This window comes from Pimephales promelas, chromosome 1 (genome assembly GCF_988280905.1).
Source record: "Pimephales promelas chromosome 1, fPimPro1.hap1.1, whole genome shotgun sequence".
Taxonomy (NCBI): domain Eukaryota; kingdom Metazoa; phylum Chordata; class Actinopteri; order Cypriniformes; family Leuciscidae; genus Pimephales; species Pimephales promelas.
In genome coordinates, this window is record NC_142769.1 from 12850670 (window position 1) to 12863667 (window position 12998).

The 12998-nt window shown below is 40.6% G+C and overlaps 1 long non-coding RNA gene across 1 annotated transcript; it reads right to left on the bottom strand.

Annotated features, from left to right (window-relative positions):
* Positions 1-7970: 7970 nt before the first annotated feature.
* On the bottom strand, positions 7971-9002 carry LOC120477955 (uncharacterized). Its single transcript, XR_005622484.2, has 3 exons — positions 8812-9002; positions 8657-8736; positions 7971-8164 (listed from the first exon to the last, which is right to left on the bottom strand). It is a non-coding gene; the product is annotated as an uncharacterized LOC120477955 (long non-coding RNA).
* Positions 9003-12998: the final 3996 nt, after the last annotated feature.

Here is a 12998-nt window from a genome sequence, read left to right on the forward strand (position 1 = left end):
CATACAATTCCATGCATTACTTGTATATTAAGATGTCTTAAAGTAAAAAATATGAAACAATTAAATACCTTTATGGAGAGATTACTACATTTTATTAAATTAAATGCATTTATGGTGAAACTACTACATTTCGAGGCAGTGGCGTAACTTTGTTATAAAAAGTGGGTGGGACATGTGTATAAATGAATGAATCACGTGACACGTGAATAAAACATAGATCCGACTTTACAACATGTTCAGTGGAATAGCCTATGCTATAGGCCTACAGAAAGTCCTGTAAAATTAAACGAATAAAGTGACCAAATAATATGAATAAAAATTATATAAACAAAAATATACATAAAAGTAAATTAACTAGGCTATTAGGCCAGAATTTTGATAACTGATTTTTTGCGGAACGCGCATGCATGATTAAAATTTAAATTGGCTTATAACCTATCCATTGTACACACAAACTGCTGTACAATTAAACGAATAAATGGGCCTAATAATATAAATAAAGATAAAAAATAAGTGTATAAACAAAAATGTAAAAAAATAAAGGCCTACATAAACATTTTAAAAGTAAATTTAAAAAGTAAATTAACTATTAGGCCAACATTTTGATAACTAAACGTTTGCACAGCGCGCACAAATAGCCTAATAAAATTATGCTTATCAATAGTACAAAAAATGCTGTAAAATTAAACGAATCAATGGGCTTTATTATAAATAAAAATGTAGGCCTACAGGCTATAGGCCTATATCAACGTTTTAAAAGTAGCCTATGCTAAATGAACTATTAATCCAAAATTCGTATAACTGAACTTTTGCGCAGAGTGCATTACAATTTAAATGGGTTACATTGTCAAACTTTTAGAAAAGAAAGAAAGAAAGAAAGAAAGAAAGAAAGAAAGAAAATTTCCTTCATTCACCTTCAAGAACACAAGTTTGGACAATGTCTGAGGCTTCAGACTCATGCGGTTGTTGCAGAGAAAACCCTATCTGCCCTTGAAGACCCCGCTTGGGATGCTGAACACCATGCGAGCTAGGCGGGGAAAAGACGTGGAGTCAGACTCGTGGTATGAGCGGAGCGAAATTGGAGCGGGAAATAGGGTGACGCTCCGTCCTTTAAAAAATGCCCCTCTCCGCTCTGTCCAAGATCCGCCCGCTCGAGCTCCCCGCTCCACTCCGCTCACATTCTCTGCACCGGAACGAACAAAAAGTCTCCGAAACAGTCTCTGAAACGGATTGAAGCGCGCATGCATGTGAAGACTGTGCGTGAGCCACGAGAAGATACACTGTAACCGCGCCACCGATCACAGGTGGCAAGGAGCACTTTGATCACTTGATTTAAAAAAAAAAAATCAACGTATTTCAGGGCTAGATCTCTTCTTTTATTTTACAAACGAACGAAATGACTGGTCTGCCAGATGGAGATGTTTTATTTATTTCTACTGTTTATCCGTGCCGCGAGAACTTTTAAAAAGTGGTGGGGACAATATCGACCTTGGCAAAAAGTGGTGGGGACATGTCCCACCCGCAAATTACGCCCCTGTTTCGAGGTCAATCTGAGTTCATTTTGACCACGAACCGTGCGCTGTCACTTTATTTCTGCGTTTGCAGCACAGCAGAAATAGACTCGGTACGGAAACGATCTCTGCACTGCTGTATACGCACCGCAACTGGAACGGATCGACGGACTGCATCCGCGTGCAGTGTGAAAGCTCTAACCTGTTAACATGGGTACGGAAAAAAATACGGACCGCATACGCACTGCAAACGGAGTATGTGTGAAACGGGCGTTAGACTGAGATGGTTTGGGAAAACCATAAAGTGTTTTTGTAAAGTCAATGAATTGTGTACAGGAAGCATTAAACCATCAAAGTTAAATGATTGTTTGTTGCTTATGAATTTCCAATATTTTCTTTAGCAAGGGGTTTCAAACTTTTTAATGGAAATGAGCCCTAAACAATAGCCTTGTGAGGTTCTTTATTTAGCCTTAAAATATAATAAAATAAAGGTCTAATTCAACCTAAACAATACCTTTGTTAGATTCTTTATTTAGGCTCATAATATAATACAAAAGAGGCCTATTATAATATAATATAAACAACGAATTGAAGTATTTGAAGTGATATAATATATCAGTTTAAATGCTTCAATTTGTGCACATATTATATTATTATAATAAACTGAAGCATTTAAATACATCTAATAGCTAAATATTTTCAAGAAAAGTCAATTGTGAACTCTTTAATAGTAATATAACCATACCTAAAACTCCCCCACACACAAAAACATTAAACTATTGTTGACCACAAGTTTGAGGCAAGTTTTGTAACTGTAGGTAAAACGAGCAAAGTTATAACACATTTTATGTGTCCTTTTTCAGTCATAAAATTCATTTCCTCGCCATGGCCAAACCGTTCGAGATATCAAAAATCTGTCCGGAATTGAGCATCCTCAATGTCTTGACTTCATGCACACCGAGTTTGTTGGTGATTAGTAAACACATGCGTTGTAATTTGATGTATTTCTCCTAGGAGATTTATTCAAACAACCCATAATTCCTGACTTCCATTTGAACCGTCATAAAACTTAGAGCACAAAAGTTGTTTGGCCTGATGTGATCTATAAGTGTACCGAGTTGCACACATGCAAGTGTGTTTGATTTATGGACCAAATTTTCAGATCAAGTTTATGGACCAAGTTAATTTAATTAATAAACTAATCATATAAAACTATTGTCAATGCACTACAATTAAACTGGTTATATTATGCCTTTACTTATAAAAAATTAAAATAAAAACTTATTTAAAACATACCAGTCTTAAGAAATATATTTTATTTTTTTTGCAGGCCATACACACAGCAGTGAAATGGTTAAGCCCCCTCCCCCTAAAAACACACACATACAGACAGAGACAGAGGCGTAGGCTCAGAGTGAGCATGACCACATTCAAACAAACATATCTGACTTTCTGTGGGTCCTAGCTAATGAGTGTCAATTAGAAAGTTGTCCGGCTCGAGGAGTCTAAATTAACATACTGATTTTTGTAATTAATAATTATAATAATTAATCCCAAGGAAAACAATAGGGCCTTCGCCCTTTTAGGGCTTGGTCCCTAATAAATAATCCCAAGGAAAACAATAGGGCCTTCGCCTTTTCAGGGCTTGGGCCCTAAAAATAATCCCAAGGAAAACAATAGGGCCTTCGCCCTTTCAGGGCTTGGGCCCTAATAATCCTAAGGAAAACAATAGGGCCTTCGCCCTTTCAGGGCTTGGGCCCTAATAAGACAACAATAACAACAATAAATCAAATCAAATAAATAAATAAAATAAAATGTACTGCCGCACAACACATTTAAATCATTTATCACAATTACCCGGTGTTAAAAGCCAGAGTAAAAAGATGGGTTTTAAGCATAGGGTGACCAACTGTCCTGTTTTCCCAGGACATGTCCTGTTTTCATATAACAATATAACAATGTTCTATCCATACAGAGGAGGCATAACCGACTTTAAATGTATTGAAATTAATAAGGTATCTTTGAGTAAACTTCGAATATCATTTGAGTTGGCCCATGTGTTTGCTGGGCCGAGTGTCCTGGTTTTTGGTAATCAAAATATGGTCACCCTATTTAAGCAGAGATTTAAAATGAGACCGAGAGGAGGCTTGCCTAATATGCAGTGGCAAAGCATTCCACAGTTTTGGAGCTGCAAAAGCAAAGGCTCGTTCTCCTCTAAGTTTTAGCCTAGTTTTAGGTACTATCAGGAGCAACTGATCAGCAGACCTGAGAGAGCGGCTGGGAGTGTACTCAGTGAGGTACGGTGGGGCAAGGCCATTTAAGGCTTTAAAAGCAAATAAAAGGAGTTTAAAATGAATCCTAAGGGATCGTTCGGTATTTATGGAAAGGTCCACCGGAGGAAAATAGGGGAGGGTCATGTCTTTTTATTCTTTGATGAGGGGAGGGTCATCCAACTTTTTTAGTCTATAGGGGAGGGTCACCCAACTTTTGTATTCATCAAAACAAGTAAATTTTTAAAGTGGCTTGTTTGGTGCATATTTTTTTCCATGTAGCTCCATGAAGCTCTCTCGGTCTCGGCCCCGGGGCCATCGCTGTCAGATGGGTCTGATCCAACAAAAATCCGAGTAGCGCTGTTTGACAGTCCGCGTGCGTTTCAGTACGTGCTCAGAAAAAGTGCATTAGAACAGAACGGCAAAGAAATGTTTACCCGGCAAAGCTTTAAAGCACGAACAAATAATGAACTTGCGTTATTGTGAATAAGTGCATTGTCCTGTGTGTGTAACTCTACCGCTGCATTAACATATGATGTGAATGTACGTCAAGTGTATTGGGACTGAGGCGCCCGAACTGCAGCTGATATAATATGCGCTGTAGCACGATACGACCATATTTTAGATTCCATTCTTATTGTGTTTCCAGAACAGTGTTAGTGAGTAAATCTGAGCTGTAGGCTTGAATTCGTGAGGTGTGTGCGCTATGCGGTTGAATGAGCCGGTTTGTCGATCTATATGAATTTTGATCAATCAGGAGCTGATGTAATCCACAGAAGAAAGACAAATAATTTGCTTATGATACGGTGCTAAAGAACCTAGATCAAATGGGGGGGGGGGGGGGGGGGGGTCTCAGATATACCACTACCGCTAAAGACCATGACTTCTGTCTTTTTTTCATTAAAATTTAAAAAATTAAGAGACAAAGCCTTAATGTCCTTAATGTCATGACATTAATAAGGCCTTATTGTCATGTAAACACTCTAGCAATGGCTTAACACAATAGGAGTCAGACTTACTGAGAGGGACATAGATCTGACTGTCATCTGCATAGCAATGAAAGTAAATACCATGCTTTCTGAGAATTGAACCAAGAGGGAAAATAAGAGAGGGCCAAGCACAGAACCCTGTGGCACCCCTGTGACAGGGGAGCAACGGAGGAAACATAGTCAGCAAGGCCAACACAGAAAGCTCTCTGGGAAAAGTAGGACCTGAACCATTCTAACGCTGTGCCAGTAATGCCACAGTGACCCGAGTCAGTAGCTAAAAAGATGTCATTAAAAGTGCTGATTCAGTGCTATGTAGTGTTTTAAAACCGGATTGGAAAATCTCAATTATATTATGTTTATTTATAAAATCCATGAGCTGGAAATAGACAATCTTTTGCAGGATGTTTTCATTCCCTTAGAGCTATATTCCACACTACATGAACAGTCATTTTCAAAAATCCATGATAGGTGCTCTTTAAATACGTATAATTTTTATTTGAATATGCTTTAAGTTTATTACACCTATGGGCTGTAAAAAAGTGTTGTAGATAAGACAGAGAATTGTAGTTAAGGGTTTAAAATGCAGCATGTTTTCTATTGCATTTAATTAAAATGAACAGCCTGGTTGTTGGACCCCTGGTTCCAATCTGAACCGGTTTTAAGGATCTCGGTCTTGACTCTGAACTCCTGATGCTGAAGAGAATTATATTGTTTCTTTATTTTTAAAAGACCCATTCAGATGGGAACCATTGACAAAACAATTAGTGAAGAGATCTAATGCTTCACAGAGCACTCATAACTCATGACATCGGGGTCAGCAACATGGGACTGGATGCACACACAATCAAATGCTTGATTAAAGCACAATCTGTGTCTGTCTAGAAACTGTGATGGTGGATGAACCATACAGAGGTCCGGAGAAATGAGATGAATGTTAACAATGACACACTGATATGTTGTAAATACTGCTATTGCTGATCAATTAGAACAAGAGGAATATTCAAGATGCTCCACATGAATGATTGCATTATTATGTGATGGAGCAGTACAGGTTTAAAACACAAGCCCAAGTTCTTTTACTTAAACGTTACGTCTTTTACGTAAAATATTCTGAAAACAGCTTTAATTCATATCTGAGTGTTGTTAGATTTTTGTGTAGCCAAGCAGTGATTTGGGTGGCTCACCAATGTATTAGATTTCTCCAATTGCCCTTCAGATACAACACGATTTGCGCTATGCCAGTACAAAGTAGGCAGAGTTTTCAAAACCTTTATCGGGATTTCTATACATCTAGCGTTAGTTATTTTGATTATTGTTCCTCCTTTCGGTCAGCAGCAAACTATGTATCTGTCCCCTGCTAAGATAACACAGTCTCATCCCAAAAAGTCATATAACTGACGTCTTGGGGCGTATTTTGACCATACGTCAATATCCGCCTTTTTAGGGCCCCCTTAAACGTCGGTAGATGGCGATCCCGGGCCGTCATACAACTGACGCTTTACCTTTAACGTCAGTTAGGTGACGGGTTAGGTTTAGGTATGGGGTAGAGTTAGGATCCCATAACCTCATCTACCGACGTTTAAGGGGGCCCTAAAAAGGCAAATATTGACGTATGGTCAAAAGATGTCCCAAAACGTCAGTTATATGACGTCTTGGGATGAGACCGGGTTGGCTAAGAAGTGGGCGATAGTCCTGCTAGTGATAAGAATAGAGAGCAGCAATTTGGGGATTTCAGGCTTGAGAAGGAGCTCCGTTTCCACAGCAGTGGAAATTGTTCCCTATAAGACCTTAAACTTGTATCGTAGCCTACACCTCCTCAGGAAATTCTGACACACACAGTGCTAGCTGTTCATCCATTTTGATTTCCGTGCTTGTTTGGATGCCCCGTTTCTATTGGTAGCGCTGGGAACCATCACAGAGCACAGCGGAAAAACTATTTTGAACTTTGACCGCTAGAAACTGATAACGGTCAGATTAGTATCATTTGAACCATGCCAGTGCCATTTCAGTCTATTCAAAAGAATGTTGTGGTCAACAGTATTAAATGCAGCAATAAGATCCAGTGACAATAAAAGAGAGATGGGATGATAAAAATCAAATAATTTGTAACTGTAATGGGAAAAGTCTCAATATCATGATATGGTCTAAATCCTGATTGGTAATCTTTGCAGCTACCATTTCTTTCTAAAAAGGAACATAGTTGTGAGGGTACTGCATTTTCTGCATTTCTGCAAGTTGCGTTTTTTTAATAAGTGGTTAAATAATAGCCAGCTTAAAAGTTTTCGGTACGCATCTTAAAGACAAATAGGAATTAATTATATTAAGAAGAGGATCTATGACCTCTGCAAACATTTATTTCATTAGCTTAGTCGGTATAGGGTTTAAAATACATGTTTATTTTCATTATTTAAAGAGTTTAGACAATTCTTCCTCTCCTATAGTGATTAATGAATTAAAATTTACATTGGGGACACTACAATGCACTGTCTGATTAGTTAATGTGCATCAAATAATACCTAAGGTTGTGTTCGCTTTCTACTTAGAGGGCCCGAGTGTGCTCATTTTACCACTGCATTTCGACTATTTTCTTTAAGCGCAGTGGAACAACTAAGAGATTGTCAATAGGTTTAGTTGCAACAAGTTCTTCTTAACTACCTGGGTTGCTGAGGAGAAACTGATCAGGAAGATTATTTATAAAGCAATCTTTAGTGGTAGAGTGATAGTTCTACCATATTTGTAACAGGGAGTCAGCTTTGCAGCCTTGGCTAAATGAAGTTTTCACGAGACTAGAAAATTATCTGAGATCCACACTGCTGCAGAATTTCAATGGCATCCACATTTATTCCATGTGAAAATATTAGACCTAAAGTATAGTCACGACAATGAGTGGGTCCTGACACGCGTTTAACTCCAAAAGAGTTTCTCTAAATGACAATCCCAATATGTCCCTTTCAATATCTACATGGGTATTAAAATCACTAACAATTAGGGCTTCTGCAGCCTGTACTAACTACATGTTGCATTATGGATAAATTCATCAGACAATTAGCAGACTACGCCACGATGGGACTTGCACCCAAAGAATTAAGCATTTGGTTCAACCAGGCACTCAAGTTCGTTGATGGATAGCCAGAGACAGTGGTTCAGTACAAAAATGGTATTTTTATTTTTCACATTTAAACTCAATGAACACACTCAAGAGAGGAGGGCAATAGAGCGGAATCTTACCAGTGGGAAGCTAGTGACTCAAGCAAGGAGCGTCCATGAAAACACCCCATTCACACGCGTCAAATTTCACACACACCATAAGAGAAAGGACCACACTTGGTGAACACACAGCCACAGCGGGACCCGCCACCACAAGGGCACTGCTCCCACTTGCAGTTCTCAGCACCTGGACAATGGACAGACATGTGGAAGTTAAACAAAATTAGACAGATTACAGGCCAATCCTCTTGGATATAAACAGCAAGAAAAGGCCTCCATACAAGAGTAAAAAATAAATTAAAAAAAACATTAATGTGATGTCAGTCCATCAAACACTCTACACATAAGCACTGATTCACAACAGAGACGGGAAGGAGAATCAAACTATTGTAAACAGGCAACGATATAACATGCTAGCCAGCCGCCTGTTAACTTGAGCTAATAATCAAGTTCAATACTCCTTGGCCGCACGTGAACAAGGCAGCCGGGTACGACGTAACTTTAAATCCATGAACATGTAACGTGAAGAGTATAAGCAAAGCAGCAGATGTTCAACGTCGATGTAGCCAACTTGCGGCCGCACCCCCGGTTAAATAGCACTCCCTAAAATGCACAGGATGTCAATTTACAAATAGTTCCCACATTAACCATTCAACTATTACTTAGTATAGCAACATACCTATGATTATCACAGGCCTTGAGCTCTGATTGCAGGGCACACACTCAGCTGATGAAAGGGCTGCTGCCGCACCAGGGATCCTATAGCACAAAACATTCCCTTTAAGCCCAAGCTATAAAGTTAATGAGTGAAAAGAGAAACAAAGCCAACCATACTTGTGGCGCTACAGTAGACCGATAACCAGGCAGACATCAGGTCGGTGGGCAGGTAAACAAGATGCACACCGGTGACACCATTTTTTCAAGATAAAAGTCCCGGTTTATAAAAGGGGTGCAGCCCTCGCGATTGGCTCAAAGTTAACTGCCCAGAACCACTCACAGCTGCAGCAAATTAAGCGTCCCTTAGGGAGGCATGAGCCAGACAACTGCATCCTGCTACATACAGCAAATTCTTTGATAAAGTCTGTATGGTGCCCTGTATACAGTAGCCAGCACAAATATCAAAAGGGATTTATCATTTACAATAGTGTTACATCAAGCACCAACACTTTGAGTATAAATTATTATATTTGAAACCAGACATCTCAGTAATTCTATATAAATTGCAGCAACATATTCCCCTTTGCCTTTCAGATGAGGCTCATGTTTATAACAATAATAGACTCATATAAAGTAAATGTAATTGTCTAGTTTTAGCCAGGTTTCTATCAAAGTACAGCACATTGTGATCTGTAATCACATCATTAACAATAAATGCTTTTGAAGAAAGGGATAAAATATTCAGCAACCCAAGCTTAAGCATTTGTTCATCCGTATTATTTCTGTTTTTTATTTTTTTTTATTTTGTGATATTGTTATTAACTGTGTTATGCAATTGTGTGCCCTATCATCATGAATCCATAAATGTACCACAACTTTTCATACACGCAAGTCATTTCCCATATAGCTGTGCTTGCTTTTCTCCACACTCTCCTCTCACACAATGAAATAATTTACTCTTAAATCAACACCCCATGTCCATTTGTTTGTTGTTTGGTAATCAGCTGATCGTCCTGGGATCGGTATCATCCTGTTGGCTAAAGCCTGGATGATTGTACATTATCCCTTCTAAAGTCCTCAAGCACAATGACAGCAGTTCATTTCATGATTTTGTTTTGATGGGGTTGTGTTATATTTCAGTCACACGAGTAATGAGATTATGATCAGGGAATAAAAACTATTAAAAACACAATTCAGAAGCTAAAATGAAAGACATAGTGGGACGGTCGTATCCATAAAATCTCTTTATTATTATTTCTATTTTTGAGAAATAATGTCATAAACAGAATAAAAGCTCTCTGTTTATGCTTTCAAACATCTAAGGGCATCACACATATTAGTGCAGTCTGTCACTTCGGCGTTAAAGAATTCATAGCTTGTTTTTATACTGGCTGTTTGTGATGTTCCCGCCGTGAGGAAACATTTGTTTACTGAAGCGTTTGGATCATCCCTCAGGGCCATAGCCAGCATGGATTTGTGAATTTACACACTGCCATTGCAACGGGTTGCTGTTTAAACAAACTGTCTTTAAAACACATCTGAGTTCCAACCATTCACAATTTAATAGGTTCTTAGCCATCTGTAGACATATTAGCTGCTCTCACATTGTTTCTGTGGTATTTTCATGTACTGTGTGTGTGTGTGTGTGTGTGTGTGTGTGTGTGTGTGTGTGTGTGTGTGTGTGTGTGTGTGTGTGTGTGTGTACAGGATTATATTAAACCAATTTACCACCCCACAAGGAGAGTAAAACCAGAGATTACCTACATTGTGGGGACCAGCCAGCGGTCACCACGGTGGAAATTCATTCATAAACATACTAAGGATGTTTTTTTGGAAATGGAAAAAATGTAGAATGTTTTCTGTGATTGGTAGGGTTAGTGTGAGGGGATGGAATAGTTTGTACAGTATAAAAACCATGCCTATGGAGAATCCCTACAAAGATAGCAAAATCCAGTGTTTGTGTGTGTGTGTGTTTATCCTTACTATGTAGTGAGCAAAGTATCTGGCAGCTGTAATGCTAATGGCCGAGTGCATGAACTTTATTCATTAAATTAATTCAAAATTTTATTGTCATAGGAAACGTCTCAGTTACGGATGTAACCCTTGTTCCCGGAGCAGGGAACGGAGTCGTTACGTTGTGATGACAAATGGGGTTTTCCTTAGTATTACAAAACGAGCCAATGGCAAAGACATGTCATGAGTCTGCGGATTACGCATTAGCGTGACTCCGCCCCACCTTGTGGGTATATAAGGAAGTATGCTGGCAACATGCAATTTTGTTACTTGCTAAGGAGCCAAGACTGAACTCAGGCTATTCCAGCGGTACAGTGAAAGTGCCATGGAGACGTAACCATTCGTATTCACTACAAACGGGGTTCCAAGTCTAATCACGCCACTCAGCTGTCTTCCAGTGGCCTGCGTAATTCTGAGCTCCCTGTCATGAGACCAGCACAGACAAAAGACTCCTACTTAACACAGGAATACCAAGGTACACTGAGAAGCATATTTCAGTGGAAATATGCAATTATTGCCTGCCTGAAGGGGGGTAGACTTACAGAATACACATATGACCTTGGAGGGGTCTGCATATGGAATACACTGAGGTGTCCAGCCCGCAGGGTGGAATGTTTCAACCTCAGGGGTGGCAAGGTGGCTTGTCAAAGGAAAGACTCAGAGAGGCCTACAGTGGAAATACTGTGGGGTCACCCCGAGGGGGAACCATGCACATGGCAGCCATGGCCAATGCAAAAGCTGCCAGTGGCATAACTCTGGTGTTTGATGTCAACAGTGCTGGAGGAACTCAGGGCTTGTTGGGGAAGCTAACCTGAGGAAAATATTGCGCTTATCCAGTCCGTGGAGTGGAATGGCAAGCAAGCGAAGACACCTGAGCAGATTCTATTACCAGCTGGTTGAAGCGAGTACATGAGAGGACACTGGCTCCACTCGGAGAAAGTACAAAATGGCGAATGTGAAGGGTGTCTCCCAGCTTGCAGCTCTGCAGATGTCTGTTAGCGAGGTGCCATGTGCTAGAGCCCAAGAGAAAGCCACATTCCAAGAGGAGTGGGCCTTCCCACAAGAGGGGAACGGTTGACCTTTCTGCTGGTATGCCAAGCAATGGTGTCCACTAACCAGTGAGACAACTTCTGCTTGGAGAGAGCCTTTTCGCAAGCACGGAGGGTGCGTACTGGACAGAACAGTGCCAAGGCTGGGTCTGCCTCCTCTAAGAGCAGCGCTTGCAGGTTCACCACCTGATCTCGAAAGGGAGTGGTGAGAACCTTGGGCACACATCCAGACCTGGGTCTTAGGATCAAGTGAGAATTGGCTGGCACGAATTCCAGGCACGCTTTGTCAATGGAAAATGTGGAGCACTATCTTAACTGACAGGAACTTAAGCTCCACTGATTGCAGAGGCTCAAGGGGAGCACTCTGCAGGGCAGTTAAAACCCCTGAGAGGTCCCAAGAGGTAACAAGAGGAGGGAACCTGATGATCAGATTGTGCTTTTCCAAAGACTTACCATCGACTGCGTTTTGATGTGTGGCAATATCAGCAATATAGACTTTCAGGTATAGGGAGATAGCCTTTGCTCCAGCCCATCTTGCAGGAAGGAAGGCACGACACTGATCAGGCATTTTCTGGGGTCTTCTCTGTGAGAACAGAGGTCTGGGGTCTTCTCTGTTGATGAACAGGTTCCACTTCAGCACGTAGGCTTGTAGTCACCATTCTCCAGGAAGAGGCTAAAACTGTGAAAGCTCATTGGCTGCACAATTCACTCTTTCCAGAATATAATGGCTCAAAGCAACCTCAGAGGCTTCTGACTCCATAAGAGGATGTGGCAGGCGAGTTGCGACATACAGCGGGAGCGTAGACCACCTTGTCATTTAATGTACGCTACTGTCACAGTATTGTCTGATCGGACTAGTACGTGCTGGTTCTTGAGCAATGCATGGAAGCGGTGCAGAGTGAGACATACCGCCAGCAACTCGGCTATCGACATGCCAAAAAGCATCATGTCAGCATGTCCATTGCACATGGTACCCCAGCCTGTGGGGGAGGCATCTGTTGATTCAACAACATGCCTGGAAACTCGTTCTAAGGGCACTCTCATAGAAAGAATATAGCCCATAGAAAGCTGTGGTTTGTCTACAGGGTGAAAGTCAGGTGGCAGATCGGAGTTACTGGTACTCGAAGAGTGCCTTGTTGCCATGCCCAATGGTCTAATTAGAAGCAATCCGAACAGCGTTGCTGCAGCTGCCATATGCCCCAGGAGCCTCTATCAAATTTCAGTGTAACAGCACTCTTGCCCTTGAATTGTCTCATGCAAGTCAGCAGTAACTGCACCCTTGCTCGTAAGCGACCGAGTCGA